Raw genomic sequence first — 26,314 nt, 5'->3', positions numbered from 1 at the left:
ATCAAGAATGTGTTGATAAATATAGGCCATTCTCTCGGTTGCCATATCTGGCCAATCTGCTTGCCAGTAATGGACTTAATCAGCTGTCACAGTTTATAAAGTCTCAACATATATTACACCCTGTGCAACCTGGATTCCACGTAGGATGCAGCACAGGGACTTTGGTGACAGGCGTTTTGGACAAGCTTTGCTCTTGTGCCAAACAGGATATGCACGCAGGTCTGATCCTATTTGTTCTCTCCTCAGCCTTTGATACTGTGGATCATCTGTTATTGCTAGATCGATTGAAATAGTATAAAATCAAAGGTGTAGCTATTTCATGGTTGTATCGTTTTCTGGCTAATCGGACAGTGCAGATCACACTGTACATATCTCTATCTGAAACTAAAACCCTGGCCTGTGACTTGCTAAAAGATTCTATGCTGTCCACATTATTGCTTCATTTATACGTGGTCTATTTGGCCACTTTAATTCATCCTTGTTGACGCTCATTATTCATACATGATTATGACACCTATTTTGTCTTTGCGACTGATGATGACCTTAGGCTGAAGGCAGAAAATATGCATAACTGTTTATTAAGTGTAGAGTCTTGAATGCCTGGAAGCCAACTTAAATTTAAAGGACTATGACCGAAATTGTATCTTTTTTCAGAGACCCACACCCCGTTTGGAATTTCTCCTTGTAGCTTCTGTGCCTCAATGAAAAGTCTATTCCTGTACAAAAACGTCAAGAAGAGTCAAATTTGACATGCACTGGGCAATGTCTGAACGAATACATTTGTGGTGAATGCTTGTCTGTTTCAATTTTGTACACTGATGTGGAATATACATCTTTTATCTCTTCGTCAAAATATCCACATTTTGAATGGATGTATGAGAAAATTTATAAAGCACAAAAGTTATTGTTAAAAGTGAGTTGTAGAGTTAAAACCAACATTGAGCTCATTGGAAGAGGAGTTAGCCTAACGGCTAGGGCGGTTGACCTCGAAGCTGGGGAAAGGGGGGCATATTACCAACAACTAGCGATATTTATCGCTAAATGCGCTTAGCGACTTTTTTTTATCGCTGGATATTTTAGCGGAGAAAACATGCTATTAGCAACGTTTTACTAAATTGAGCTAAAATATCCAGCGATAGCGGCGAAATGCGAGAATATCGCTGAGAATACAGCGATATTCTCGCATTAGCGACGAAATGCTCTAAGCCATATTATCCACCTCCCATTGAATAACATGGCTAAGAACTGGTCTGAGCAGGCGTTGGTTTTTGGCGATAGCGGGAATATTTCCATCGCTACGCCTGCCTTGTTAATAGGCGATAGCGACGTTATCGACTGCTTTCAGTCGCTAACGGGTTAGGTACACCCACTTTGCATGTCATTAGCGATAAATATCGCTGACATGCAAAGCGGGCCCCAAACCGCTCGCTATTGCCTTCAAGCTGTCGCTAACTGCTGTTAGCGACAGCTTGCTAATAGGGCGATAGAATTTTCGCCCGCTAAACCGGCGAACATTGCCTATCGCCCCCCTTGATAACATGCCCCTGGCTTCGAGTCTCAGCAATGACACTAAGCATCCTGTGATTCTGGGCAAATCACTTGATCTCCCCGGGCCTCACGAAAAAATGAGTGTATGTAAATCACTCTGATACTTGATTCGGGTCAAGTTCAAGCTACATAAAAATCTGTAACGAAAAAAAAAATTTGAAAAATAGTTTATCAACATTAATCACATGGACAATAGATAAGATGGTTTGTTTATTACTGAAGATTAGATGAAAGGTAACCTGTTAGAGGTTTCCTGGAGGCTAATTCCAGGACTAGAATGTGAGACTATTGAAGGATGTTCCTCTGATTTTTGAGGATAGGAGTAGGAAAGAGTAAGGAAATTTGTGAGGCTGAGAGAAGAGCACAAGAAAGCAAATAGCACTTGAAGCATTCTTGAAGGTAGCTGGGTCATGAAACTGCCATAGCCCGATGACAAAAGTAAAGTGCTTTAAAAAGACATCTGCTCTAAATACTAAGCCAATCAAGGTTTTTGAGGTGATGCAAGATATGACAGAATTTCCTGATGCCTAGTAATAGGCAAGCTGTCATGTTTTTATGTCTGTTTTTGGGGAAGACCAAGGAGGATTGCATTGCGATAATCTAATCTTGCCATGTTTGTGGCTTGGATGAGTTTTCCTGTGGACTATAGGAAATGCATTAGAGAACCTTCTTCAGGATTTGGAGGAAAAATAGAAAGGTAGTCTGTGGAGTAGGTTTTGGAACCCCCATCTTCAAAATGTTTCATGTCAAAGAAAGCACCCAGATTCCCTACTGATGGGAGAGAAGGTGAGGTAGAGGCAAGTTGTTTAAGCCACTGTGTGAGATTCCTCAGTACTTCAAGCATTGTTAATGATGAGCAGAACTTGATAGAGACCTGAAATTCTGGGTTGAAGCAATGTCTTTGTCCGCTGGATTTTCACTTGGAACCAGCTGCCATTCTGCTGGTTGTGCTAAGCAATGGAGGCAACGTTTCATCTACCTGAGAAGAGAATATGTTGACAAATTAAATCAGTTATTTGCAGTAAATGAAAGTGACACCCTCTGACAGAATCCTGCCTTAGACACATTGAGCCTATGTGAATTGGAATCCATCCAAGATAGAAGACATACATTTTTTCAGTTTTGCCCGAATTTAGGCCAGGTCGCCATCTAATCTCAGAATAGGTTGAGTGTTGTTGGCGTAAGAAAATAAAATAAAGCTAAATGAGCGACATATTACAAGAGATCTATCTATGAATTGAATCAATGGTGGCATAAATACTTCTTGAGAGCCTCTGATGCCTTTGCCAATGAGGCGGGAGAGGAAAGTCTTGTGCAGACTGCATCGAAGGCTGAAGATAGATCGGGCGGAATTAAAATGGTCAAGGCACCTGCAAAGTCATTTAACCCCTTGAGTGCTCATGACGAGGTCAGCTCGTCATGGGCTACGGTGCTCCGGTGCTCATGACGAGCTGAGCTCGTCATGACCGCGCCCATTCCGTGGAACGCTTGCATGCTGGGCTGATTCCCCTGCTGCGCTGAGCGTTCCATGGGAACGGGTGTGGCCACGACAAGCTCAGCTCGTCATGAGCACCGGAGTGCCGTAGCTCATGAGGAGCTGACCTCTTCATGAGCACCGGGGCACTGTACGCGCCCCCCGCCCCCAGCACAGTGGGGGAAACAGCCCCGCACGGAAGGGGTTAAGACACCAAGAAATATGGGTGCTATGCTATATCCTGTATGAAGCAGGATTGATGTGGGTCAAAATTCTCTTGGAAAGATAGAAGAGTGTTATGAAATGTGTTTATTGCATTCAGATTAGGTTACAGTCATGCAATTTATCTGGTCTTTTCGCCTGAAGCACTAAACAAGCCACAGCCTGTTCAAATTTTTGCAGCCAGACTGGCATTGAGATGGCATTCTGCATTACCTAACTTACATTGGCTTCAGGAAAAGCAGAGAGTTATTTTTAAATCCCTCTCCTTGGTGAACAAAGTCCTTTTCGGGCCATGACCAAATCCCTCTGTGAGTTTTTCCTTCTCCAAACCAAGATGCATTTTAAGAGATTAGAAAAGGCTTTTTAGTCGCAGTTATCCTGGGACGATCTTTCTCTGTGACGTTTTCTTGGTCACAGTGGCGAGGATGTGGACATCACATCACCATTATTTTTGCATCCTCCCTAGAGAAATTCCCCTGGGGAAATTCAGAAAAATATTAAAAACCTGTTTATTCTGGGTTTCGTGGGTCGGTCAGAAGTTGTTGTATGTGATGACTTTAATTATCCAGATAGGCTATATGAATAACAAGTTAGCTTCAGTAAACACTGCTCTTTCTAAATATTTAAATTAACAATAATAAGTATTAATAAATAACACTTGTGAAACCTATAACAGCCATGTTTTCCTGCTCATGCTAACACTCTTGCTCAGAAGTGCCCATTTCCAAGATATGACAAAAAATAGGCTCGGGCAATGGCCGAGGGGACGATATTGAAGTTCCAGCTTTGGGCTGCTTTTTTGGCAGCCTGGAGGGCCGATTTTGGCTGTGTCTGGTTTATTCAGATGCCGCCAGCGGCCCAGTGGGGCCCTGAGTTGCCTTTCTGGAGGCAGATGGGCAACCATTACCTCCATTTTATCAACGGGCAGAGGTGTCACTCCCTTTCTCTCGCTGGGCCAGCCCATTAATGTATGCATAGCGAGTGGGGGCAGGGGGCCTGAGCAGAAGTGGCCTCACTTGTTTTCAGGTGTTTATAAAACTTTGCTGATGCAGTGTTTTGCAGAAAGGCAATATTCAAATGTGGGCCACTTTTTTTTAGCGTGACAATCCAATCCCAATCCAACCCTGACATGGATCCTAATTGGATCCCAATCCAACCCTTACATGGATCCCAATTGGATCCCAATCCAACCCTGACATGGATCCCAATTGGATCCCAATCCAACACTGACATAAACCACAGCGACACAATGTTGCTGGTTCTGTGTGTCCTATTCATATGTTCAAAGATAATCCGCTTTCATCCTCATGAGCTCAGCCCTGCACCTGCCTGCTGTTGTTGTCTGGCCCTGCTGATTCCCTGTCTTTGCTGAGTCTGAATACCGACACTCATAGATCTCGTCTCATTGGCTGATCCCAGCCAATCCCCTGCTCCAATTTATCTATGATCCACAGTCTTTTGATCTAATAAATACATTTTCAGACTCAGCGCAAACCTGAAGATGGAACTTTCTTGCAATTCCTTGTTCTTCCCCTGCTTACCAGGCACTTACCCTGTCTTGTGTATGGCAACGGCTGCCCTGAGTGACTGGCAACAGAGGAAAAATACTTTTCAGCTACAGAAGGGAAGGTAGAATTGCCTTTGCGTTGTTTTCTGGCCTGTTTGCAGAAGGCATTGCAAGAATTAAAGTTATGTCTTAGCCAACTATTGTCAATGACTCCTCATAACTCAGCCATATTTTACTCCACAACTTACACTTCCCCCTTAAAATCTCCCTCTTCCACCCAGTTGGAGGGTTTTGAGATAAACCTTTTCTACTTGCAGTTGTGTCTGTCGGCTTGCCCTGCAAAGCTTGATCAGTTGGGGTGGAGGTTTGCTTTGTGTGTGTCCATCACCATGGTGTCTTATTGTAATGGGCAAGAAAGTTTTTCTTTAATTACGACCTGTTATTTTATGGAATTATTAAAATATTTACTCATTAGACATATAATGAGTACATAAGCACTTGCGGTAAACGTCGTTTACAACGCGGTGTTTACACCTCACAACCTTTACCACGCTGCCATTACAACGCAAGTCGTTACTACTACTTGCGCTGGATGGCGCTGTTGGTTAAGGAATATTGTAATTTTATATTCCAACACCTTCCCTACTATTACGTGGACTGGTGTTGGAATATAAAATTATAATATTCCTAAATCCGCTCCCTCCAACGCAAGTCGTTGTAATGACGTGCGTTGTAATAACCGCGTTGTTAAGTACCGTGAACTAAAAGATCGCGTTGTACTGACACATATCCGCACTTGCACGACTATCTCCATTTTCCCTTCTTGACTCATCAACTTTTAATTGTCGCAAAAACAGACAGAAGATCACAAACGTTAACAGTTTGTATTTGACATGAGCAAGCTGGCATCTTGAAACCAATGCCATATGTGAGAACAGACACAGTGCATAGCTTGACAGTAGGCATGTCAGCGAAGTTATTGTACATAGAGGCTGATTAGTGGAACAAAAAAACAAATGCAAAGATTACCTGGTCCATCCCTAAGATGGACTTGTAGATCTGAATGTGATGTGTGTTATTATGTATTCTTTCTCTCCAATCAAGTCAGATGGCTCCTTGTACTAGTTTGAACGTTGTTAAGTGTGAGACAGGCAGAAATGTCAGGAGGCAGGGTGCTCTGGTGACAGGGGCCTAGTATATGAAAAAAACAGAAACTAGAGACATCACGCAGGGGTTTAGGTGTGACCAGTAAGTTTTGGTGTGAGGAATACAGATTTCCGGAAAGAGCATAGCAGGCCATGCTGTTAGTGAGGTAGCAGGGGATGGAGGAGTGGGGGTGTGGACCACTATACAACTGTCAGCAGGTGTTAGAGGATCCTGTGTTTAACTCACAGATGAAGAAGATCCATCTTTCTGACATCAAGGAGTGGTGAGTGAGTGTGTGTGGGCACTTTGAATAAGTCCTGGTAGAGAAATTAACAATCTTATTTAGTGGGGTACAGAATGCCAAGGGAGGCCCACTAGCAGATGGTTGCAATAGGCCAGTTTGCTAAGTACAAGACATTTAAGTAGTGGCACAGTGATATGGAATGGAGATGGATATATCTTTCATATCTGTATGATCTAGAGTCTACGTGCTGTGGCAATGGTGGCAATGAATCACTGAAAGGTTCAAAGGTAGACCTATAATGCTAACTCAGGAGGCAAAGGACAAGCTGTCAGGAGGGAAGGGGCAGAGGCTGTAGACGTTCTAGGAGTAGAGGAAGAAAGTAGAGGGCTTCCATCTTGAAAGAGCTGAGTGTTGAGCTGCATTAAGATAGACATATGTGAAGGGACAGTGGGCAGTGATGGGGTAACAAGACATAATATCGAAGTAAAAATATAGAATGGACATAATTTCGAATTAAAAATATAGAATGGACAAAATATTGAATGGACACAATATAGTGGTTAAAAATATCGAATTGAAGGTAAGGAATATCGATTGTCAAAATATCGAAGTCAAAATATCGAAGTATATAATATAGGCAGTAAAAGATATCGAATTTTTAATAATATCGAATTTTTTTAAGTGTTTTGTATGTTAGTGTATGTGTGAAAAGTGTATATTATTTTTGTAATGTATGTTTAATTTTTTTTTTTAAGTAATGAATTTTGTGTTATTTAATTTTAGCGTAATTTAATTCTGTAGCGGGTTGTGGGTTTATAGGGGAATAGGGTGGGAAGTAATTTAATTATCTTAAATTAAATATAAATTTTTAGCAATTATTAATTATTTTTAATTTAATTTTGCTTTTTAGTTCTGTAGCCGGTTGTGGGTTTATAGGGGAATAGGGTGGGAAGTAATTTAATTGTAATTAATTAAATATTTTTATTTATTTATTGGTATTCATTTTGAATTATTGTTAAATAATTTTTAAATGGTAATTAATTTTTATTAATTGGTCATTCATTTTTCTTAATTGATTAATTGATAATTATGTTAATTGTATTAATTTATTTTCTGTAGCGGGTTGTGGGTTTATAGGGGAATAGGGTGGGAAGTAATTTAATTGTAATTAAGTAAATATTTTTTAATTATTTATTGGTATTGATTTTTAATTTATTGTTAATACTTTTTTATTTGGTCATTAATTTTTATTAATTGGTCATTTATTTTTATTAATTAATTATTTGATAATTATGATAATTTTATTAATTTATTTTCCGTAGCAGGTTGTGGGTTTATAGGGGAATAGGCTGGGAAGTAATGTAATTGTAATTAATTACATATTACAAATACTTTTTGTGTATTGATAATTAATTTACTGTTAATTAAGTATTAATTGGTATTAATTAGTAATGTGTTTTTGTTATTGAAAATTAATTAGTTGTTAATTAATTATGAATAGGTAATTGATTTTTAATAACTAATAGTTATTTGTATTTCTAATTAACTAATTATTACATATTATTAAATTGGTAATTAATTATAAATAATTTTTTATTAGTATTGATATTTTAATTTATTTTTAATAATATTTTAAATCATTACTTACCCTACTGTTTAACTCACTGGAGTGGGAATAGTAATTTTTACCCCTACGCTATCCAACGCTTTCCCTACTTTTGCACTCACTGGAGTGGGAATAGTAATTTTTACCCCTACGCTATCCAATGATTTCCCTACTGTTGAACTCACTGGAGTGGGAATAGTAATTTTTACTCCTTTGCTATCTAACGCTTTCCCTACTGTTGCACTCACTGGAGTGGGAATAGTAATTTTTATCCCTACGCTATCCAACGTTTTCCCTACTGTTGCACTCACTGGAGTGGGAATAGTAATTTTTACCCTCCCGCTATCCAACGCTTTCCCTACTGTTGCACTCACTGGAAAGGGAATAGTAATTTTTACCCCTACGCTATCCAACGTTTTTCCTACTGTTGTACTCCTTGGAGTGGGAATAGTAACTCTTTCCCTACTGTTGCACTCTCTGTAGTGGGAATAGTAATTTTTACCCTCCCGCTATCCAACGCTTTCCCCACTGTTGCACTCACTGGAGTGGGAATAGTAATTTTTACCCCTACGCTATCCAATGCTTTCCCTACTGTTGCACTCACTGGAGTGGGAATAGTAATTTTTACCCCTACGCTATCCAACGCTTTCCCTACTGTTGCACTCTCTGGAGTGGGAATAGTAATGTTTACCCCTACGCTATCCAACGCTTTCTCTACTGTTGCACTCTCTGGAGTGGGAATAATAATTTTTACCCCTATGCTATCTAACGCTTTCCCTACTGTTGCACTCTCTGAAGTGGGAATAGTAATTTTTACTCTCCCGCTATCCAACACTTTCCCTACTGTTGCACTCTCTGGAGTGGGAATAATAATTTTTACCCCTATGCTATCCAACGCTTTCCCTACTGTTGCACTCTCTGAAGTGGGAATAGTAATTTTTACTCTCCCGCTATCCAACACTTTCCCTACTGTTGCACTCACTGGAGTAGGAATAGTAATTTTACCCCTACGCTATCCAACGCTTTCTCTACTGTTGCACTCACTGGAGTGGTAATAGTAAATTTTACCCTCCTGCTATTCTACGGTAAAAATATTGTATATTTTTTATTAATATTACGTTTATATATATATATATATGTATTAAAAAATCAAATTGTATGTTTATTTTTTTAACTTACCTTAATTATTTATTAATTTTAAGGTTATTTAAGTATTTTAAGTATGTTTAAGTTAATTATATGTATTATTTCATTAATTTTCAATTACTTTTAAGACATTAAAAAAAAATTGATATTTTGACTAACTATATTTTTTACAATATTTTTGATTCGATATTTTTGTACTTACCTGATTGGAGATAGGAATTCGATATTTTTGCATTCTATATTTTTTCCTCGATATTTTGGTAGTTCTATATTTGTGTAATCGATATTATGTCAGTGATCCCAGTGATGGAGGTGGGAAGATAAGATTTGTGTGTTCTCGACATAGAGATGATATGAGTAACCAAAAGAGAAAAGGATGTCAACAAGAGTGTGTATAGAGAGAATAGAAGAAGGATTGTTGCTCTCCTGAGGCAGGCGGATGCATAAACTCGGAGCTCGGCGCCCGCGTGACATTTATTAGTGTATTCCTGCACAGCTGGAGAGCGGGGGATGTCCCAAATCTGGCAGGTTGGAGCCGAGACCCCGGGAAGCTGGTCCCGGTGACCGAGTCACCGCCTGAGTGGCTGTGAGGAGCCCGGAACCCCGGCTGCTGCTAGCGCAAAAAAAATGGCGGCCTGGAGGCATGAGCCTCCCCTGGGTCATCCCGCTCTGGTCTGGAGCCCCCCGCAGTGCCTGTGGTGGAGGGCTCTTCTGGTGAGCGGCCGGCGACCTGCGACTGGCAATTGAGGGACCGTGTTTGCAGCGCCCGGTCCGGGCAAAGAACGAGGCCGCCATCTTGTGATTGGCACCAGCGGCGCCCACGGCTACCACCGCGAGGCCCTAGTGGCAGCGACACTTGCTGGCAGTTCTCCGCGGCCAGCTCTACATGCTGCTGGGACCCTGAGGGGCCTCGCTGCATGACGCTGCGGGCCCACGGGGGTGTCCTGTGTCCGTTGATGATATTACGAAGCTAGGATCCCTGCTCGTGACGCAGCGACCTCGGAGGCCCCGGGCTGTGGTTCGTCTGGCAGCCTGGTGAGTGAGGTCCCGACCTGTTGCTTTGGGCCCTTGTTACATTTGCGGAGTGGCTGCACTGTGCACACCTGGGATGTGGGACTCTGCTGCAGCCTCTTGTGGGGGTGTGTAGGAGGGCTGGACTCATCCCCCCTCGATCTTCGTCATTGCCTAGAGCACACAACTTAGACTGCTACTCAGATGTGGCCCCTATGAGCGGTCTTGCCATGCATTGATCTGGCCCCTTGTTCTTGCGGATTGAGGTCAGTGATGTTCTAGGGCTGCTAAAAGTTGATTAGGCCCTGAGAAGCGACGGGCCCTTTGCCTGCTCTCGCCCATATCTTTGCTACAGGTTCTGCAACCATCGCTTAGTAGGGTAGTAGCCTCGCCCCTCACGCCTACACAGCCACTACTCCTATTTGGAGGCGTCTTCTTCTCATCCTGGTGGTGTTATTTATCATTCTTGTGAGTGGCTTGCTTTTGTGCTCTGGGGCACGCAGGGTCTTGGTTGGATCCCTCTACCATAACTTATCTCTGGGAGCGCTGCTGCCTGGAGGGCCATGCCACGTAACAAGGCAGGCAAAGAGGCTACACTGTCCCTAAAAGAGGATCCTGTCACCTCGTTGTGGAGCAAAGCTGGGCATACTGCCTCTGCATCTATGGCGTCCTCATCGGAAAGCCCCGACGATCCTCTCACCCGGCCTATTATGACACAATTTCTGCAGGAAATTAAAACTGAAATTGGATCTCTTAAATCTAACGGCCAGACTTTTATTAAGAAAATCAGAAAGGAGGTAACAGACATTGGGGAAAGGGCAGATGACCTTGACAAAACAGTGGACACCCATACCGAAGACCGGGAACAGCTCTGGCAGTGCCCAGCCCGGATCCCCAGCCTGACAGCGGAGTCCGAGCACTGTGTCTGACGCCCGGTGGAGCTGCTCTGTTCAGCTATAGAGGAGATCAGCCTTGCTTCATCCCCTGACCGCCACCTACCCAGCCGGACTTTTGGCACAGTTTTTTCTTCCCACCTCCCTGTTTTGCCCACCCCCCCATCGTATTTCTGTGACCCTAGTTTTTCCTTGTCTCCTATCTATCTGTTCCTATTCAGCATTCTTTCATTCTTTGTCTACTTCCTTGCTCCTATCCCCTCTTACCTGAATCTTTCCCCTTGCCCACTTCACCGCTTACCCCTCTGTCCTTTTGTGCCCTTTGACTAAGCACTCCTTCTCCCCTTTTTGGGGAAAGATCCAAGATATATACGCTGGAGTCTCAGAATACCCGCTGAGAGAGTCCACAGCACCAAGGGAGCCACTCACAATTGAGGTATGGTATGGCACCCTTTGTCAAAGCACTCCCTCTCCCCTTTTTGGGGAAGGATCCAGTATTTAGGCCTTGGAGTCTCAGAGACCCCTCTGAGAGAGTCCACTGCGCTTAGGGAGCCTAAGAGAGAGTCCTCTGCTCTTAGGGAGCCTCTTGCAACTGAGATGGGGAAATTATACCACTCCCCCTGGGTTCACAGCTTCTGGACGTTGGGCGCAGCTTTGACTCGCCTACCGATTTGTGTCTCTGTCACCCTCCCCCTCCTCTTGCCATGCCATGTCTCTAACCCTCCCCTCCTCTTTCCCTCCTCCACTCTCTGTCTACTTCCCCTGCTCTTACCCCCCCCACGCCCCGGAATATCTCCCCTTGCCAGCTTTCCCCCCTACCTACATATTCCTTTTTTGTTTGTCTCAACCTTACTTGTAACTAAAATTGCCATGCTCTAATAACTGTGTAACCTTTGTAAAGCTGTAACCTGCAATTTATTGTCTGATACCCATGTAAAGCGCTCTGATACCTCCGGGTCTAGCCAGCGCTACATAAAACCTTTTAAATAAAATCAATAAAATAAAATAAAGAACCACTAGAACTGGTCAGTGAGGTCAACACATCAGAAGAGTTGTCAGTGGTGATCTATTTGAGTCCCGCTACACTGAGAATGAGTGGTCCGGTAGATAGGAGGAAAACTACTGAAGAGTTGTGCCAATCATACTAATGGCATGAATGGAATAGAATAGTGTTGGGTGATCAAAAGTTTCAAACTGAGATGAAGTTGGCGTTAAGAGTGTTGTTTAATTTGAATGAGTGACACCAAAGCCAGATTCGAAGAAAGTTGGGTGGATGAGAGGGCCTTAGTGAGTCACTTGAAGACTATGCGCTCCATTTTCTTAGAGAAGAAAGGGAGGAGTGGTACTAGACTATAGTTGGAGGAAGTGGCATCATTGTATTTCTTTCGGAGAGGTAAAACCACAGATAATTGGAAGCAATGTGTATAAATGACAGTTGAGAGCAAGTGATTAAAAGTGATGTTAAGCAGAGGGTTCTAGCACTCTGAACTAGCAAAGAATTAAATAGCTTGAGAGCTGACTGGGCTGGAAGGTGTGCAAGATGTGTTAGCAGATTTCAGAATGGGATGGTTCCTTCGGCGAAGTAGGTTGGAAGTGTGATAAAGTGATGGAGTAAAGCTGGTGGAAAGTGGTGGAGTGAAGAATGGAGGTGAAGGAGGAGAAAGAAAAGTAGCAACGATGTCACTGGCTAGAATGATCTTGGCACAAAGTGTGTGGTTGAGAGTGTGCTGTGTTTGATGGAAGGACGTGTTAAATCCAGTAATCCGTTTTATATAAGAAGTTTATTCTTGACAGCTCAGCATAACATCCTAAGGCTAGGACAACTCCAGTTCAACTCCAAGCCGTGCATCCAGGGATTCCAGGATCAACATTCACCTGGAACCTAGAATGCACTACAAATCATACCATGGGATGTGCATGGAAAGTATGTAAATATGCTCCGCAATACATCACAATGTAACACCGTGGTGAGGAGATTTCTTTGCTGATCATGTGTGAGAGACATTGGGAAGTGGGCATAGAGATGAGATTGATTTTTAAATGGAGTGCATACTAAATATCAAAGTCATAATATCGAGGATATGAAATATTGAGGACAAAATATCGAAACATATTTTGAGAGTTAAAGTCAAGATTTTCTATAGCTGACTCCACATATATGTACGTAGTACATATATCTTCAAAGTAGGTAGATGTGGAGTTAGGAATAGTAAATCTATATTTCCCTAAATGAGCTTACTTTCCAAGATTTAATCCCCAAATATTCTGTCCTGTATGTTTTTGTCTTGTATGTTGATATTCCTTGTGTCGGTATTCAGTAGTGCAACATTTAGAAATTGTGCAGATTTGGCATTGTCTAGAGTTAAAGACAAGGTAATCAAGCTAAGTCATGCTTTTCTGAGGTCTTATGCTTTTAGCATTTGCACAGGAGTGTGTCATCTGGATTTGTTCTGTGAAAATGTCATCTGTGATCTAGAGTTATGGACAAGGAGTTGTTTCAGAGAATGTAGGGGATAGCCTGAATTGTAAAGGCTGTTTACTTCTCTTGTCAATGGCATCAAATGATGTGGTGTGCTGGGGTGGTAAAAGGTCATTGTGAATTTGGTGTCAGAAGGCAGGTACACAATGTGAGGCATTCTTCTTTGAGGTAGAAGAGGGATCCACCATCTTGCGTGTGCATTCTCCCACAATTTCCTCCCTAGAAAGCTGTGAAAATGTTGAGGATGACAAAAAAGACACTAGGAATGAATAAGATGAACATTAAAAAGAATATGCAATTAAGTAAGGATTAAAGGAAAGCAGCCATGTGATGTTGTTGTACGGTTCCTCCAAATTTAGTAGGGCTGTGTATAAGTTCAACAAATCTCTACAATGTAGAGAACGAGTGTACTAATATCATCAGTAAATGTTGGTTTTGGCTATCTCACAGCACAACATCTAAACCCCTAACCTTTCAGAGTTATAGATATTACTGGTAACTTCAAACAAGACCAATGTGATTTCCAAGGAATTTGTGGAAACAGATCTAAAGTTTTTGTTTGTGGCTTTTGCATGTCCAATGTGCTACAAAGAAAATAAATAATATTGCAATTTCAAATGTTTATTGAAAAGCTCTAATACAGGTAAATAAAACATAAGTTGTGATTTTTAGGCAGATGAGACACATCATTGTTATGGGCATTATTAGAATGATAAAAAACACAAACAAGTCAACCATGTTAATTATGCCTAATGTTACTCCTATCTATCACTGATATATTTATACTAGAGAGCATAGTAGGAGTAACCTTCTCCCAGACCTGTTGAAATAATCAAACCCCATACCTTGGTATTATGTGTCAGGAAACCAGCCTCAGTGCATTAACAAATGCACAGTCTAAGTCTGTCTAAGTGTACAGACCTGCACACTTCTCTCGCACGCCTATCTTCCTACTCAGGATGAAGATCGGTGCCAGCAGTGGTGCCTTTCAGTCACAGCTGACAGTATTTTCCATAATAACATAGGTGTGGAGTGCCTTTCCCCGAACTCAGCATGGATGCTGTTTAAACAATGAATCCATCCTTATCTGACTGTGCCACAGAATACGTAGTCTGGGGAGCAAGAGTTGTCTCCCACGAGCACAAAAATGTAACAAAGACATTGCATTTTAATTGTGTGACCCTGGAACTAATTGTGCAAACTACAGGGCGACAATGCCTACCAGGAATAAATGTGTATGTTGCACATTCTCATTTCCGGGGGAAATATGCACAAACCACCATTAGAAAAAATTGCTAAGTTAAAATGGAAAGCTAAAATTGAGGATAAATGTAAGCCCTACAACAGTGTAAATGTTAGATGGTGAAATACAGAGTGAAGGGTAGACTATAAAATTAGTGAATGAAAAGAAGGAGATAAAGGGAGACAGAGGGTTTTTCAAAGAAAGCTGTCAGAAAGGGAAAACAGAAATTTGTCATCAATAAATAGAAGGTGAAGTGAAGGAATCAACATGAATCAAAGTAGGACTTATAAAAGATAGATGAAGTAGGAGAGAATAAAGGCAAGAACAGAGAAATGCAGAGAAAGAAGAGATAAAAGAATAAAAAAGGCAGGTTGTAGTCACAAAGAAAAATGAGTAAAAAGTGAAAGGATAGAGAAAGTTATCTGGCATGTGTGGAAGAAAGTGTAGATTGTGCTGCAGGTTGCCTGTTTTGAATTGTATGCCTGCAAGGCCCCCTCACATAAATGAGGTCACATGGGTGCCTGCAGGTGCTTTGTGATGTTTCTGTGGTAAGAGTCACTCAGACTCTACTAGCAATGCCTGTTATCTGAGACTGCAAGAACAATTCTTGGGGTGCCTTCATCTGCTCCAAAATGCAACCGCTCTTCCCCTAACAGGATACAGACTCCATCACCATATCTCCTGATCATCTGACAATAGCTCTGGCTGTCCCTCAAGAAGAGAACACTCTTTAAGGCCAGGGTTATTTTGCATCTAATTCTGCATATCTCAGCCCCGTAATTTCTCAAGGTTAAATTGTTCTTGTATTCACCAGACAGATGCTTAAGAAGAAGATCCAGAGGCCCATCCATACTCGGCACCCCAAAACTGCACCCAACAACCTCCAGAGGCAGAGCCTTCTCCATATCAGTGGGCAGAGACTCAAACAAAGCCCCCAGTGACATTCATTCAACTTCTCCACTGCTCCTCTTTTTAATCTGTAATCCTTGTCTCTTTTGTGCTGCCTCTTTAGCGCCAGGAGGCTTCAGTGCACATGTGCTTGACAAATAATAAATACAATACAATGCAATCAGAGTTTGTCACTTCACTCGGTTTGTCAGCTCATATTTTATATTTAATTTCACAATCTTATGGCCAGATGTATCAAAGGATTTTACCCATTATATGTTTATGGAAAAATGTGTTCGTACATATGGCCCTTTAGTCTCTAGTGTTTGGCAATCTCAACTTTGGGATCTCAGAAGGGCACTTTTTGAAAGCAACCTTGGTTATGGACTGCATAAGAATGAAACTAGCAATGTGATGTTATTACAACTGATGTTGAAGGTTGAGAAATTCTAGGACCAATGTTTGAAATACCTCTGTATTCCCAAGAAAATATAGTATCCGTCAAGTCCTTAAGACTGCTACCTCCACAATTTTTATTTTCATTTTTTTCTCATGCAACAGACACATCTTTTTTGTATTGTATTGTATTGTGTTGGGCTTTCACTGCTCACTTAGGTGCCATCCATCTTGGAGAAATCCACAGTTATATTTAGAGCATGGTATAATGCGATTCTTATATTTGTCAACAATATAGGCAGCCGGCCGCTAACTGTTGCCCGGCAGGTTTACAAGCAGAAAGCTGTTGCAGAAGTTCTCTATGGTGCAGAGGTTTGGGGCTACAATAGAGCCAGGGACCTGCAAATAGTCGAAAACAATGTGTTGGGTACCCCACTGCTTCCTTTGTACGCAGAACTGGGTATTCAGCCCTTATCAGGGGCAGCTCTACCGCTAAGGCAGGAGGAGCGTCGCCCCACTGCTCTCAAAGCAGGGAAAAGGACAAATAAAATGATAATAACATTGTTGCTATCATTTTATTTTTCTGGGCTAAAGGGCACTTATGTGCACATGACAGTTTGGCAGGCGGTCTTGGGCCTGCCAAACAGTCCTGCACACATAGCATGTTCTCCACTGGGCTGTAATACACAGTCTGTGTGGCGAACATGCCCAGGCTCCCAGTCCCCATTGAGGTTCTGTGATTCTCGAACCAGACTCCATTTTGTTTGAGTTGTTCGTGACGCCATTTGGTGTTGCCCTCACGTAGGCCGTGGAGGTAACCGAACGAACAAAGTTGCATGGGCTTCGTTGTTCATGTACGCATTAACTAGGCCTTTTCTGACTTATGAGTGAATTGCGAAGACGCTGACCCCGTCACCTGAAACTGACCCTTTTGCGAGGCCAATACTCCTGGCTGATCGTTGTCTGAGATTGCCAATCAATGTTCAGGAGATCGTTAACTTTAGTTCCCTTGCACATATCTTATCCTATTCAGCATTTGAACTGTTCCTTTTCTTACGACTTTTCATTACATGGGTAGTGCTTTCAATTATGGGTTTGTCCGGCTTGTGGAAATCGAATTTGGGACATTCCTAATAATTAACTTGTGGGTTGGTATGATGTAAATTGAGCTTTTTGGAATGTGATAATGTGTGGGAAAATGTATTTCATTCGTCAGTATTTGTCGCAGCGGGTGTGCATTTATAATGGGTAAAATGTGGATAAAAAGTGATGTCTTGCTCTACGAAAATTGAGCAATTTCCTGAGTTGTACACCATGTTGTGTTGCTGGGATTACTGTTACTAGCTGCAGCTAATAAATTTGATCTCTGACGCCACCCAGAAGTATTCCGTGTCTCTGTATACCAAGACAGGTGAATCCAAAGACTTTGGGCGTGCCCCTGGCGCCGCTGGGTTCTAAAAACCCGGTTCTTCAGTTGGCGCCCAAGATGGGCGACTTCAGCGGTACCGGTCCAAGCCCGAGGATCGTGAGGAGCCACGTGAGGAAATTCTGGAGGAAGGCCGCCACCCCATCGACCCCTGCATGTCGACGTGGACTGAAAGTTTTTTCTGCGAGGCTTTCCGCTTTTCCGACGGCTACGAAGGACTGCTGCCCTGACTGTCGCCCTGTCTTGGACCCTTGATTGATGCTTTGTAGAGCGAGACGATAGACGGTCTTCTGGTGGCGTGACAGATATTTTGGTTAAGTATAAGTGGGTCGCTCCCACGACTTTGTTTTGTTTCTTGGTTTCGATTTGGTTGTTGCAATATTCGAAGCCGAGGGGCTCGTATATTTACGAGTGTATCGATAGTTGATAACCCCTTGAAGTTTGAAGCTAGATTAGTGAGCTATAAGATGCCTGGTCTTAGAAAAATTAGGAAATGACTTAGTTGTGGTTGTAATAGGGATTCCCGATTGGAGGATTCGTGTCCGATACCTCCGGCTGGAACTCCGACTTATGAGCTCTATTCAAAACACGGAGTGGGTCCTATTACTTATAACGAAGTATGGGTTCACTATACAAAGAAAGATGGTGTTTTACGATGGCCCCAACATGGTAGTTTCGAATTAAATATTTTAGATAATCTGGAAGTTGCGCTCTTTAGGAAGAAAGCCCGGCCGGCGATGTTTGATTCTTTCCGCCTTTGGCGTAAGGAAGCAAAACAGCGAGAAATTAAGCAAGCAAAGAGAGATAGGAAAGATAAGAATATGTCAGTACTACAAGCTGCTAGGCAGTTTAAGTAAGATGGAGAAGAGCGTGCGAGTGAAGTCTCAGATAGACAACGTTGCATGGCCATCGATAAATGTTACCCGGCCTTGCCGCCTTCTCCTCCAAAGGTGACTGAAGACCCTGAAAAAGATCCTTTGATGTCTCATTTACTGAGATTGCCACCCCCTTATGTGCAGGGTGCTACTGCACCTCCATTATCCCCGGTTGTTGCACCCTTTGTTGTTCAGCCCCCTGCTGTTGTTCAGCCACCCGTTGCTTCACAGATGGTTCTCCCTCCTATGGTGCAGCCCCCTCTAGGGCCGCCAGCTTTGTTATCAGCTTTGCCTCAAACTCCTTTGCCTTCCATTCCTGTATCTCCGACTCCTGCTACTTTTGTCCCTACACCTCTTTTGCCTCAAAATATTAATTCTCCTGTCATTATGTCCACTTCTTCTCCTTCTGCTCGAAAACGAATGACTGAGACTGTTGCTAGTCTTTTGTCTGCACTTTTTGGGTCACTGAATATGAACCCTGTTTCGGAACGAAAGCAGAGTCGTAGTCAGTTTCCTAGTCCGAGGAGCGGACAGTGTTGGATCTATTGGTTCTTAGATGGGTTTTAAATACTTCTAGGTATGATTTGCAAGCGGTTATGGATGTTTTCTTTCAGTGGGATCCGCCTAAGCAAAGGTATGTTTTTGACGTAATGTGTACTTTTCTTCGTCAGGAATGGGAAGATAATGAGTTGGGTCCGATTCCGCAGGAAGTGCTTGATGTCCAGTCAGAGTTTGCTAAAGGGACGATAGTGGAGTCTAATGTTGCAGACGCCGTAGAGACGATACTTGTTTTCAGGTCTAGGCTTCTGCCTCAGACATTGTACGAACCTGATTCCTCTGTTAGGAGGAAAGTGAAGCAGTATCCTATGAGAGAGGTTCCCCCTGTATGGAGAGAGGCAGTTGTTGCTAATGTTAATCAGGGTATTCAGGCCGAACCGGCTCATTTTCAGCGAGTATGGATACATGTTCCTTGGAAGAGAGCAGAGGTCTTGGCTCTTAAGCAGACCTTACCTGACCCCCGTAAAAATCCCGCTGGTTATTACAAGGAGTTGTCTCAGACAGTTGATGCGTGTATTATGAACTTAACTGACATAGATATGCTGATGGGTAATGTAGTTCCTCAACCTTTGTGGGCGAAGATCCGTCATGAGGATCATACGCCAGAGTTAGGAGATACGTGGGTTAATATTGCTGCTGCAGATGGTCAGCAGGTAGGAGGTGCCAAACCTGAAACCTTAGTTGCAGAATTACCTGGTAGGATTATTAATTTAATGAAAACTATGATGCCTCCTTTACGAGTGAATTGGGATAAGCTAGCAGCATGTAAACAAAAGAAAGACGAGAGTGTGTCTGATTTCTTTACTAGGTTTGAGGAGACATTCATCGATCATAGTGGTCAGGACATAAGCACTGAAGGTGGTCAAAGGTTGTTCGTGGACAAATTTGTCTTTAATTTGCTTCCCGAACTTTCTAATAAGTTAAAGGACTCTGAGAGTTCATGGGCTGTTTCTTCGTCGGCCCAGATATTGGCTACTGCCCAATATTATGAGAATAGGGATAAAGATGAGAAGGATAAAGTAGAGAAGAAGACTAGAGACTTAAAGACGAAAGTTCTTTTGCAGCAAGCTTATCCGCCTCGTCCGTATCAGCCTCAGTTTCAGCAACCCCCACAGTTTCAGAGATTCTTACAGAAACCCGAGTTTTTCGCTCCGCGATTTCTGCCAGGACCTAATCAGTTTGCTTACTGCAGAGAGGAAGGTCATTTTAAGAATAGTCGTCCGGTTTTGCTACAGCGTGCGAATGGTGTATCTGGTCAAAGAGGTTGTGATGGTTTCCAACAAACTCCTAGGGGTAGGGGACGTGCTGTGTTTCCCCAGAATGAGCGTTCCTTTCCCCCTCAGAATTCTACGAATTATTTTGACAGACAGAATGTTCCGACTGTTCAGTCTGCCCAGTACTACGCTGATGATTATTGTGTCGAGAGTGAGAGTGCTGGTTATAATGACAGTTAGGACAGCCATGGGCAAAGTAAGGGAGTAGTGTCAGTTCCAGTAGACCAGAGTGGACCTTATATTGAAGTGATTACATCAGGTGTGGTAGAACCTTTTTTTTTGGATACTGGTGCGACAAAGAGTTCTATTATGCACTCTAAACTTCCTGGCCCACCTTTGTCTGGCTTGACCAATGTTTCAGTAGGATTTTCTGGCGCCCCAGTTCGTAATCCGGTTTCTAGTCCTTTGCCCCTTTCTATTGGTCCTTGTGAATTGGAAGCTCCCCTTATTCTAACGACTGGTTGTGGTGAGAATCTATTGGGTTTGGACTTGCTGAAAAGATTGTATGCGACATTACATTGTTCTCCTTCTGGAGTACATCTTACAGTAGGTAAGAAAGTGATTGTCCCGATGTATTTGTCTAAAGATTGCCTTCCCATGGAATTACGAGCGCTACCTGATACGCTTTGGGCTACAGGTCCCAATGATGTTGGTCTCTTGCAGATTCCACCCTATGTTGTTACCCTCAAGTCAAATGCTAGGCTACCTCGTATTCCGCAATATAAAATATCTAGTGATGGCAAGAGAGCTCTTTTGGGGATTATTTATGATTTGGTTGAGAAGGGTGTGATTGAAGAAACAACAGGTAATGTGTGTAACAGTCCAGTTCTGCCTGTCCTTAAGCGTACTGATGCTTCTCAGCCACCTGTGTACCGGTTTGTAATCGATCTTCGAGAAGTGAATAAGATTGTCGTGCCACAGTATCCTGTTGTCCCGGACATCACTGCTTTGTTGACTCTAATCCCTGCTTCAGCTGCTTGGTTTTCAGTTATCGACTTAAAGAATGCTTTCTTTAGTATTCCAGTTGCTGAGGAAAGTAGAGATATTTTTGGCTTCTCTTTAGGAGGTCGAAGCTTCCGGTTTAAACAAACGCGCACCTCAAGGTTATTGTGAAAGTCCCTCTATCTATAGTCAGGCGTTGAAAACTCAGCTTGATGATTTTGTATTGCCTTCTGGTGCTACTCTTATTCAGTATGTTGATGATCTGCTGAGGATTTCTTACTTCCCATGGTACGAAAATTCAGCATGGACAATTAGTGAATGAACTTCTTGAATCACTTACTTTGCCAAAACAGATTGCAATTGTGAAGTGTAGTGCGCATAAGAAAGTTGTGGATGATGTGGGCCGAGGAAATGCGTTTGCGGATGAAGTTGCGAAAGAAACGGCAGAAGATATGATGAGTCGAATGTATGTTGAGGGCCCTGCTAACTGGGTTATGGCTGGTGGAATGTGTGAAGACACAATAGAAAGTGTGAAGTTGATTCAGGCTGAAGCTACGGAAAAAGAAGTGAGTGTGTGGAGAGAAACTATGGGTATGTTGGATTCAACAGGTTGCTGGGTTGAATTGTCGGAGCACCAGCGATGGTTGTTGCCTGATGCGTATGTGCTCCCAGTGGTTACTATGGCTCATGGAATGGCTCACATTAGTTCGCAAGGGATATGCAAGTTGTTGGCTCCAGAATGCTGGAATTCCTAAATGTGCTGAGAATGTGGTGAAGCATTGTATGATTTGTCTGATGTATAATCCTGGAAAGGGAACGCCAACTCCAGCTGGTCATTTTGCTCCTCCGACTTATCCGTTTGAAGTAATACAGCTAGATTACATTCACATGGAGAGATGCAATAATTTAAAGTAAGTCCTTGTGGTTGTCTGTGCCTTTTCCAGATGGATAGAGGCCTACCCCCTAAAGGATAATACTGCCTTGTCTACAGCCAAGGTTTTGCTCAAAGAGTACTTCCCTAGGTATGGTTTGCGGAGAATTGTATGGAGTGACAATGGAAGTGAATTTGTGGGTCAGATCATGAAGAAAGTGTGTGCAGGTTTGGGTATTAATCAGAAATTCCATGCTGCGAATCACCCCCAGTCTGCTGGACTTGTCGAATGCTATAATGGCACTCTGAAATTAAAGTTGGCTAAAATACAAGCGAGCTCTGGTCTTACATGGCCAGATGCCTTGCCATTGGCTCTTTTGTCAACAAGGACGACAGTACATTCTCGCGTGGGACTTAGCCCATATGAAATCGTTTTTGGTCGTCCGGTCAATGTTTGGGGTGTCCCAAGGCCTAAAAAGTACAGTGATATCGAGTACCCTATGTTGGTGGATTACTTACATGACTTGACTGCTAAATTACGTGTTCTCCACCAACAGGTCTATGACAGCTTGCCGACAGAGACTGCGGATCCAGGCCACACGATTCAACCTGGTGATTATGTCCTCACCAGAAACTTTCAACGAACTAAGAACTTGGAGCCGAGGTGGACTGGACCGCACTTAGTGTTGTTGTCAACTCGAACTGCAGTTAGAGTAGCTGGTAAAAAGAATTGGGTACATGGTACCCATTGTAAGAAGGTTCCATTGCCCTTACCGTATGACAAGTGGGTGAGGGAAGGTATAGCTGTTTTTGAATGTGAGATAATTCCTAGATTCGTACCTTTTAGTGACGCACATTTGGTATGGACTCAGTCAGAACGTGCGGACGATGAAATTCTGCAAGCTGCTGTGCCGCCGCATCTAAGACTTGATACAACGAGTCAGGAAACACTTTTTCAAGAGCAAACTGTGCCTGGCAAAGAGCGCTACAATCTAAGACCGAAAAAGGACAAATAAATGGACAAATAAAACTTGCATTTTTTTGTTGTGAGTTACACCTTTTTCAAACAAGAGACTATTTTTCTTTTTCTTTTTCGAGTCACCATCCGGACTCCGCTGCAGGGTCGCGGTACAGTCTTAAGGGGTGAGCCGCGAATTGACGAAAGGTCTGTGGTTCTTGGTCGTTAGTACGATCTTGACGCACACTTAAGTGAAGAAGGTAATAGCCGTGAGCAGCACGTTAGAGGATGGAGTCTTTTGAATCTGATAAGGGTGTTGAGAGAACTGATTTTAAAATGAAAATGTGTACATTGGTCCGTAGCAAATGTTTTTTGATATTGTGTTTTTTTAATGCTTTTGAATATTATATTGGCTTGTGTAGGTTGGATTGTCTATATTACACAACAGATGCTTGCACCTACATCCCAACCTACTCTTTCTTTTTCTACTATTTCTCCGCATGAACTTCACATGTTGCCTGAACATGAGCAGACACGAAGATCAGAATTTGTTAACAATTCATTTATACAAATGTTGCATCAGCATCAGCTAGTAGTAAATACCACGCATTGCTGGGTATGTGGTCTTATGCCGCATACGACAGATAAGGGAATGCCATATTTGGTTTTGCCTTTTTCGCCTAATGGGTCAGTGTGGGCACTCCAAGCAATGTTTATTTATGCGAATGAAGCATCTCCTTTCCGTCAAAGATAATGCGAGTAATAATGCCTTGATACAGGGAATAGTAGATATGATCAGAGATATCGATGCGTATAATGCTATCCCTAAGGATGAGGTACGAGCATATATTGGTTGGAACAAGACTGGATTTAGCATTAGTCTGACAGAGAAGGAGAGACGGAAAAGGTCTTTCCCTATTTGGATTGTACCCCACCAAGGTCATTTTTGTCTGCAAGGTAATGGTCAGAATCCGAGAGCTCAGCTTGGTAAGAGTGTGTGTGTTCACACCTATGTCTATACATCCCAGAAATCTACACCGTTCGTGCCAGCCAAAGGCACGTATTTTGTTTGTCACGACAGAGCATATACATGGTTGCCACCTGATTTCTCAGGTACATGTTATGTGGCATTTTTGCTTCCCCCTACATACACTGCTGCTTTCAATTACCATAAGACAAGATATGGTAGAGGTGTTATCGACGCGGAAGATACTGTTGCACAAGAAGCTGGAAACTTCTTTAAGGGTTTCGTGCCCTTTTGGGGTCCTATGGCTAATAGTAAGAGTATTCGTCAGCTTACGAGAGTGGTTGAGGCCACTATAAACGAAACTGCTGGTGCCCTTAGCAACATTACAGCTGAGCTTCAAGCGGATCGTCTTATGATGTTACAAAACCGTGTAGTTTTAGATATTATACTTGCAGATAGAGGTGGGGTATGTAAATTGATCGGGTCTAGTTGCTGTGTTTTCATTCCAGATACCGCCCCGACAGTGTACCAAGCCATCTTTAGGTTACATAAGTCTGCTGAGTCTATACATGTAGACGAAGGGAACTGGTCATTGATAGGATGGTTTTGGGGACTGTTGTCCAGATGGGGATGGAAGATTCTGATGTTCCTTGGTATGGCTTTAGCTATTCCTTTCTCGTGTTGTTTGTGCATCCAGTGTGGTCCCGCCATTTGTAGTCTTTGTACTACGATGTGTGTGAGAAGACCCGTCCCGAGAGAAGTGAAGGATAATAATATGATGCTACAGCAACACCTTGATGACCTGATGAGAATAGACATAGACATGGATTCAGATTGACATGAGTTTAGGTTATTGCCTACGTAATGGCAGAAGGAGGGTCTGAGGTTCTGTGATTCTTGAACCAGACTCCATTTTGTTTGAGTTGTTCGTGACGCCATTTTGTGATGCCCTCACGTAGGCCGTGGAGGTAACCGAACGAACAAAGTTGCATGGGCTTCGTTGTTCATGTACGCATTAACTAGGCCTTTTCTGACTAATGAGTGAATTGCGAAGACGCTGACCCCGTCACCTGAAACTGACCCTTTTGCGAGGTCAATTTCCCTGGCTGATCGTTGTCTGAGATTGCCAATCAATGTTCAGGAGATCGTTAACTTTAGTTCCCTTGCACATATCTTATCCTATTCAGCATTTGAACTGTTCCTTTTCTTACGACTTTTCATTACATGGGTAGTCATTTCAATTATGGGTTTGTCCAGCTTGTGGAAATCGAAATTGGGACATTCCTAATAATTAACTTGTGGGTTGGTATGATGTAAATTGAGCTTTTTGGAATGTGATAATGTGTGGGAAAATGTATTTCATTCGTCAGTATTTGTCGCAGTGGGTGTGCATTTATAATGAGTAAAATGTGGATAAAAAGTGATGTCTTGCTCTACGAAAATTGAGCAGTTTCCTGAGTTGTACACCGTGTTGTATGGCTGGGATTACTGTTACTAGCTGCAGCTAATAAATTTGATCTCTGACGCCACCCAGAAGTATTCCGTGTCTCTGTATACCAAGACAGGTGAATCCGAAGACTTTGGGCGTGCCCCTGGCGCCGCTGGGTTCTAAAAACCCGGTTCTTCACCATCTGAGCGCTGAACCACGGCACGCAGACTCATCAAAACACTGCAATGCAGCTTTGTGATTGGCTTAGGGGAGTCTGTGTGCTTCCAGGACTCATCAATGAACCACTTAATGACGAAGGAGAGATGGAGGCGGCTGTGAGGAGGTAAGTGGTTATAAAAAATATATATTTTATTCCCCCACCACCCCTGTTCCCTGCCAGCCACCACGGGCCCATATCAGATATAGCTGCCTTAAGACGTCCTATACTAGATTCGACTAAACAGAAACCATTTGGCAAGCATGTACCCGCAATCTGCCATGGAAGTACTAGCCACAGGATACACAAAGAGGTATAGTTCGGGGGAGCATTTAGGCAAAGGACTTGGGGCTAGATGTAGGTAATTCGTATTTACCGATTCATAAATACCGAATTTTACCGATTCGGTATTTATGAATCGGTAAATATGAAGGGGGGAGATGTAGGTATTTTCAGAATTTGAAATACCGATTCGTAAATATTCGGTATTTACCGATTCAGTAAATACCGAATCGGTATTTCCTATTGATTAGAATCAATGGGAAATACCGATTCGGTAATTACCGAATCGGTAAATACCGATTCCAGCAAGGGTGCAGGGGGTGTCACTTTGACACCCTCTAGCACCCCAAAAACAGGCATGTGCGCCATGTGGCACACAGACATGCCCAAAAACAGGCATGTGCGCCATGTGGCACACAGACATGCCCTAAGGGGTATGTCTGTCTGTCACATGGCATAGGTGTGCATGCACAGATGTGCATGCACACCTGAATTCGGTATTTTACCACACAATCGGATTGTGTGGTAAAATACCGAATTCTGAAGGCCTGTAGCACTGTACACAGTGCTACCTACATCTTTGTTTTACCGAATCTGTAAAATTACCGATTCGGTATTTTACAGATTCGGTAAATTTACCGAATCTGTAATATGATGCCCCTACATCCCAAATACCCATTTACCGGTCGGTAACGGCCGAAATCGGCCGTTA

Source organism: Lissotriton helveticus, chromosome 1_2, assembly GCF_964261635.1.
Source record: "Lissotriton helveticus chromosome 1_2, aLisHel1.1, whole genome shotgun sequence".
Classification (NCBI taxonomy): Eukaryota; Metazoa; Chordata; class Amphibia; order Caudata; family Salamandridae; genus Lissotriton; species Lissotriton helveticus.
This window is presented reverse-complemented; position numbering follows the sequence as displayed.